Source organism: Echinops telfairi, unplaced genomic scaffold (genome assembly GCF_000313985.2).
Source record: "Echinops telfairi isolate 266 unplaced genomic scaffold, ASM31398v2 ScPeMD7_7;HRSCAF=31, whole genome shotgun sequence".
NCBI classification, from domain to species: Eukaryota; Metazoa; Chordata; class Mammalia; order Afrosoricida; family Tenrecidae; genus Echinops; species Echinops telfairi.
The window spans coordinates 888,283-895,385 of record NW_022103904.1 but is presented as its reverse complement, the minus strand read 5'-3'; positions in this window follow the sequence as shown (position 1 = coordinate 895,385).

Genomic DNA, 7,103 nt, shown 5'->3' with positions numbered 1-7,103 from the left:
AGCACTTAATTGTGCTCATGTGGATCCTGTACAGAGACCAAGAGACAGTCGTTCGGAGGCGGGTGCACAGCTTGCAAAAAGCATAGTGTGTATGGTATTTGTGTAAAACATGGGACATCTTTATGTGTGCTCCATATAATCAAACCCATAGGAGGCAGAGTTATGAAAGTTTTCTAAGCCTATCCAAATGACTCACAGGATTGGTCTACTGGGTTAAAAGACTTAGAATCATATTCTTATGAGATGACTTAGTCATTTGGCATAACATAGTTCATAAAGACAATTATCCATGCCATTAAGTGAGTAATATCTAGGGTCAAAAAGTACAACTATTTGTTCCTACTTATCTTGAGCAAAAGAGAATTAAGGATATTCAAAGGAAAACTCAAAGAGGAAACCAGTCCACAAGATTAATCACCCATGTGAATGATATCCTCTTCTGTGTGAATTATATCCTCTTCTGACCTGAAATCAGAAGAACTAGATGGTGCCAAGCTAACACTGCTTACTCTTCTGAGCAGGGATGCAACAAAAGGTCCCAAATAGAATGGAGAGAGGAAATAGAACAAAATTCAAGTTCTCTTATTGGACCAAATAGAGAACAAGGGACTGAGACTATCATCCTAAAATATGCTTTGTCTACAGCCATCCACTAAATATAGAGACATGGTCTGTTGGCAATAAACCCATGCACATATGAACTTGAACCCAAGTAGCAATACTAAACAACATAAGCAAAATAAAGTCTCAGTTGGCATAAACAGTCAACCACTGGGCTCTTCACTAGAAACCCACCACCAGAGAAGGGCGTGGCAGTTTACTTCTGAAAGGTCACAGCCATTGAAAGCCATGGGGGGTACACTTCTACTTTGTTACTACATATGTTACTCTTGAATCACTATAGAGTGCTCCATATCAGTATCCTCACCTTTATCCCATTCCATATTCCTCTCCTTTTGATCCTGCACACACAGACAAAAAGAAATGGTAAAGCAGTTTCTTATAAAGTTAAACGTATTGGTGTTGCACATGCATATACTCCTGGATCCTGCCAGTGCATATAATTCAGACCCTGAAGTTCCTTGATGTAGTGTATTTAGCAAATACTCTCACACACATAGCTAGTCCAGTATCTCTTCAGACAAAGTGTGTTGGACTTTGACCCTTATTATTGCTCTCATTTCCAGTAAGGTGTGTGGGGAAAGATCTTGAGTGGGGAAAAGCATTGTCGTCTAAACCAATGACCTAACGTCCTTTCCATGTGATTTTCAAGCAAGGGGCAAGCAGGAAAGGAACTATTTTGTAAGCAAGTAAGATGGAGGCAATTAAAATCCAGCATGTTCAGGGTTACTTAGGAGTTTACAATTCTCAACTGAATCTACCCAAATACCACAGACCTAATCCTCAGAATACCATTCCTTCTAAACTGGGGGTCTGGTAGCTGTGAAGGAGACTTCCTGGACCAAGAATTTCAGTGTCTTTGAAAAATTCTGAATTCTGGACTTAGTATGAATTGATCTTCCATACTGCCTGCCTCTGGTTGCAGAGAATTAGAGTTTCTTGATATATGATCAACCAATTGACAACAGAAATCTATCGTGGTTGGTAGGTGGAGCATAGACAGTCCTTGGCATGTTATGAACTACAATTGTCACTGTGTTTAAAACCTGTATGAGTGGAACAGGAGGAAGGTGAAAGGAAATAGAGGAAAGAAGTAGGAGGCAGAAGCTATTTATAGAGGTATAGCTATAGGCATGTATATATGTAAATATATTAATTTATAATAAATGGGACAGAGACCAGTGTACATATATTTATATGTTAAGTAGCAAGATAGCAGACAGACATTGGGCCTCTGCTCAAGGCCTCCCTAAACACAAGAACACTTTTTTCTAATAACCTGGCACTCTTTGATACTCACCTTCCCGACACGATCACTGAAGACAAAATGGATGCATAAGCAAATGTGGTGAAGAGAGTGGATAGTGCCTGGCTATCAAAAGCTATAGCATCTGGTGTTTAAAGGCTTGAAGTTAAACAAGCAGCCATCTAGCAGGGAAGCAAATAAGCCCACATGGAAGAAGCACACCAGCCAGGGTGATCATGAGGTTTTGACAGGATCAGGTACAAGATATCAAAAGATCCAAAACAAACAAGTATATAGATGTGAAAGAGGAGAATTGGAGTGGAGGCCCAAAGCCCATCTGTAGACAATGGGACATCCGCCCCCACAGAGGGGTTTAAAGGAAGGGACAATTCTACTAGGGTGCATCATAGCACCAAGGAAATACACATCAATCCTCTAGTTCCTGATTGCTTCCTCCCCACCACTACCATGACCCAGTTCTGCCTAACAAATCTGACTAGAGCAGAGAACACACATTGGTACAGGTCAGAGCTCTCAGCACATGGAATTCACGACATATAACAGGAACAGTAGTGGAAGTAGCAATATCATGAGGGTAGGGGAAGTGGGGAAAGGAGGAGAAAGGGGGAACCCATCAAAAGGTTGGATATGTAGCCCCACCCCCGAGGGGGATGAATAACATAAATGTGGTTGAAGGGAGACAATGGATAGTGTAAGACACAAAATAAAAACACTAATATATAATTGATCAAGGATTCATAAAAGTGGGAGGTTGGGGGAGGGAGAGGAAAAAAGAGGAGCTGATACCAAGAGCTCGAGTAGAAAGAAAATGTTTTGGAAATGTTGGTGGCAACAATTGTACAAGTGTGCTTAATACAATTGAACAATGGATTGTTACAAGATTTCCAAGAGCCTCCAATAAAATGATTAAAAAAAAGAAAGAAAGCTTCCATTACCAAAAAAAAACACAATAAAACACCCGAATTAGTGTGAGCTTGGTTGTATTAGCAATGGGAAGGGGCACATTGAAGGTTCCCTGGTCTCCACATTTTGCCTTGAGTTAGTGGTTCAGTATCCTGCTCTTGTTTGGTTAATCAGAGTGTGTAACAATAGCCATTCAATCTATAGTCCTTGTGTTTACTCCACTGAATGTTCCTCCTCCCATTGATAATCCAGCCATATTCATCACCAGTACAGATTTTAACGCTGTAACAATTGTAGTTCATAGCATGCCAAGGACTGTTCATGCCCCACCTACCAATCATGATAGATTTCCCTTGTCAACTGGTTGGCCATTTAGGTTCCACAATCCTATTTCAGAACCCTCTTCTTGGGACCATTTCTGTACCATTGTTGGTAACAATCTCAAATGCAAAGTTACATGAGGAAAGTTTCCTGGGATATGCTAAACCTGTAAGAAAGTAAGGAAGTCAGGATTGGGTAGAAGGTGCAGTGGACTCACAGTGTTGTTACAGCTAAGGTCTCAGTCATTGTATGGGAAGCTCTGGATGGTCCTTTGGTATATCTAAAATTGCAGTAAGAGAAACAGACTTGAATTTCTGCATTGGTCAGCCACTAGTTACGGTCTGCCCTCTGAGAAAGGGATAGCAGGGCAAAAGCAGTTTCTGGGGGTTATGCCCAGAGAGGTATGCAGGTGTGCTTGTAAAAGTTGGCAGTGCCAGCACTGGGGGATGGGTATGTCAGTTTGAACGGATGCTCATGGTTTATAACTAAAATTCCGATTAGTATACAAAGCATGTCCATTCTGTTAGAGAGTACCTCAGGCCCTTTTGCAGTCAATCTCTGCCCCTCCCACCATCCCTGTTCCAAGCCAAGAGGATGCCATTGTTCTGATTTTTATTACGATAGACTGCTTTTGTTATTCTACAGCTCCATTTAACTGGAATCACAGAAAAAAACAGTCATTTGTGATTAAGAGAATGTTTTTCAGATTTGATCACGTTTAAATGATTTTCTAAAGTATTGACTTATGAATGTTCCATAAATACACTGATTTGCTCACCTGCTGGTGGACAATTCTGTTGTTCCTAATTTCTACTAAGAATAAAACTGTTATTCACCCTCTTGGGCCTGCCTTTGGATGGACATATGTTGCCAGTTCTTTGGGCTACATACACAAAATCAGGGATGATAAGGACAGGTCCTATATCCGCCGTTCCCTTAAGGAGCCCCACAGGCATGACAGTTAAGCACATGGCTGCTAACCATTAAGTTGGTAGTTTGAACCCACCATCTGTACCCATAAGGATTTCGGCCGAGGAAATCCTCTCAGTTAGACTGTCAAAATTGACTCAACCTAACAATACCAGAAACAACTGATAACAAGGGTGCTGGTGGCTTAGTGGCTTGGCTGTTAACCACCAGGACTGTGGTTCAAATTCACCAGCTGCTCCATGGGAGAAAGATGAGTCTTTCTGCCCCCATAAAGAGTTACAGGCCCGGAAACCCACAGGGGCAGTTCTACCCTTTCTTACAGAGTAGCTGTCGGACATTGAAGCAATTAGCTAACTTGTGATTTCTACAACAGTATGCTTAACTTTATAAGAAACTGCCTAACTACTGCTTTTGTCAGCATTCTTAAATATTCTGGATACAAGTCTACTGTTCGGTGCATGGAACCCATTGTGATGATTTCCTCCTTTATTTTCATAATTTGATGGTATGCATTAGGGATCGTTTGGGGGTTGGGTTTTCCTGTATTAATAAGGTTATACCAGTGTGGGTGGATCCTAAATCCAATCATTTCTGAGCTGTGAAAATGCCAGAATAGACAGAGATCCACACAAAGGAAAACAACTCCCGTGTGAGAACTGACTACAAGCCCAGTAATACCTGGGCTTATCAAGAAAGAAGAAATCTGCGCATCAGAAACCCTGATCCTCACAGCAGCCCCAGAAATGTAGGAGAATAAATTTCTGACCTTTAAAGCCTCCCTCCAGTGGTCTTTCTCTTAGAGCTGCACTAGGTAAGTACCAGTGTCCTTTGATGCAGAACTTTTAAATTTTGGTTAAGTTTGATTTATTAATTTTTTCTTTTATAGTTAGTGCTTTTTGTATCCTATGAAAACTTTGCCCAAATTTGTGAAGCTATTTCTCTTGATTTTACTCCAGAAGTTTCATTGCTTTAGCTTGTAATGCTCTACAATATGGTTCAAACATAAGGAATTTTTACACATTGTTCGTAATAGCTACGGCATATGAGGGGGCTTCAGAAAGTTTGTGGGAACACAGAATGAATAGATAATGGAAGGTTCTTATGAGCTTTCTTAAGCCCCTCGCGGGAATGTGGAACGGAACACTGGGTAAGAACGTGCCCTTTGGGGAGGGAGTTACAATCCGCAGGAACCAAGCGGATGCACTGCTCAGACAATCAGCATCTCTCAAGGGTCATGCCAGAGAAGCCTCCACTCTGCGGTCATCTGGAAGCTGCTCCATTAGAGCGAGGAAGGCCAACTCTGCCTTTTAAAAAGGGGACCTGCAAATGGAAGTCACACAGTGCCATGACCCTCGGTGGGCAGTGTGGCAGCTGAGGGTCGGTCCCCTTCCAAGTGCATGCCACACATTCACAGCTGAAAGCTTGCCTCTCTGCCCTTTCACACCCGCCACTTCCCAGCAATTCAGAAGCCTGCTCTCCCTGACAGCGTTGTAACATGTTGGGCTGAGCCTTTACAAGGGCACTTGCTCACTCTTGACTCCTGAACACACATATTTCTGCTGGTTATCAAGGAAGTCAGCTTGGATTCTCCGTGGCCTTGGCTTCACCTCTTCACACCTTTGAAGACAGAGATCAAGAGAGGAGCTAGTATGTGTTGTAAAGCTGTGTGTCCAATGGCCTCCTGCTCTTGAGACTCCACCTTTGTGTGGTATATCTAAAGCGCTTTCTGTGTACGCTGGGGAGAGTATGTGTCCTGAAAATCGGTTCATTGCCAACATTATCAGAACCATGTTCCCAAGAAGCCTCACCAGTCCACAATCTTCGCTTAGTGGGCCAAGGTTTCCATCCAAGGGCACCTGAACCATAGATGATTGGGTCAGTGAAAATCGCATGACCCAAGGTCACCAATTAGAGACTGGGCAGCCATCTTCCTGTGGTCCCACGAAATGATAAACTATAAGAGCAGGTTTTCTTTTGGGAGAATTTAAACTTAAAAGCACAAAGACACTGACAAAACATACAACTTTCCTCTAGTTCTTTAATGCTTCCTCTCCCCCACTATCATGACCCCAATTCTACCTTACAAATCCAGCTAGACCAGAGGATGTACACTGGTACAATGAAGAGCTTGAAACATAGGGAATCCAGGACAGATTAACCCCTCAGGACTAATAACAAGAGTAGCGATACCAGGAGGGGAAGGGGAAGGTGAGGTGAGATAGGGGCAACCAATCGCAATGATCGACATATAATCCCATCCTAGGGGGATGGACAACAGAAAAGTGGGAGAAGGGAGACAGCAGTTGGTGGAAGACATGAAAAAAAAACACATAAATTATCAAAGGATCATGAGGGAAAGAGGGTGTGGGAATTAGCTGATACCAAGGGCTCATGTAGAAAGAAAATGTTTTGAAAATGATGATGGCAACATATGTACAAATGTGCTTGACACAATAGATGGATGGACTGTGATAGGAGTTGTAAGAGCTCCCAATAAAATGATTTTTTTAATCACAAAGAATTTGCCAATATACAGTCAGAGGTAAGGCGAGATGTGGCAAGAGAGGGGTCAAGTGACTGAAAAAGACCCAAGTGACAGAGAAGCGGGAACTCCAAATGAAGCATGAAACTGTTGAGCCCCAGGAGCCTGAAACCAGAGGCGCCAGGGGACAAAGTCCCAAGAAGGGCCTCTGTCCCCAGATTTTACAGATGCCCGTCGTGTGTATTTCATCTACCATGCCCTGGCACGATGCGGTCACTTAAATCTGTTTTCATATTACAGTTGACTGGGAAGGTGAGGTGCAATAATGGGGCTGAGACAGAGCAATAGAATGGAAGTGAAGTGAAGAAAGGTGGTTCCAGCTACACATGGTCTCAGGTCATGTTGAGTATGACCTCGCCCTCTTTCCAGCTGGACCCTCCGTGCTGACTCATTGGGAGCTATCTGCTCGGCCCGGAGGGAAGGCCAATGCAGCTTCCAGGAGCTAGCGAGCCTGAGTCCTTGAACAGCAGCCCTGCCTTGTCGGTTTCTGTGTGCACGTGTGTATTTTTTTTCACTTTT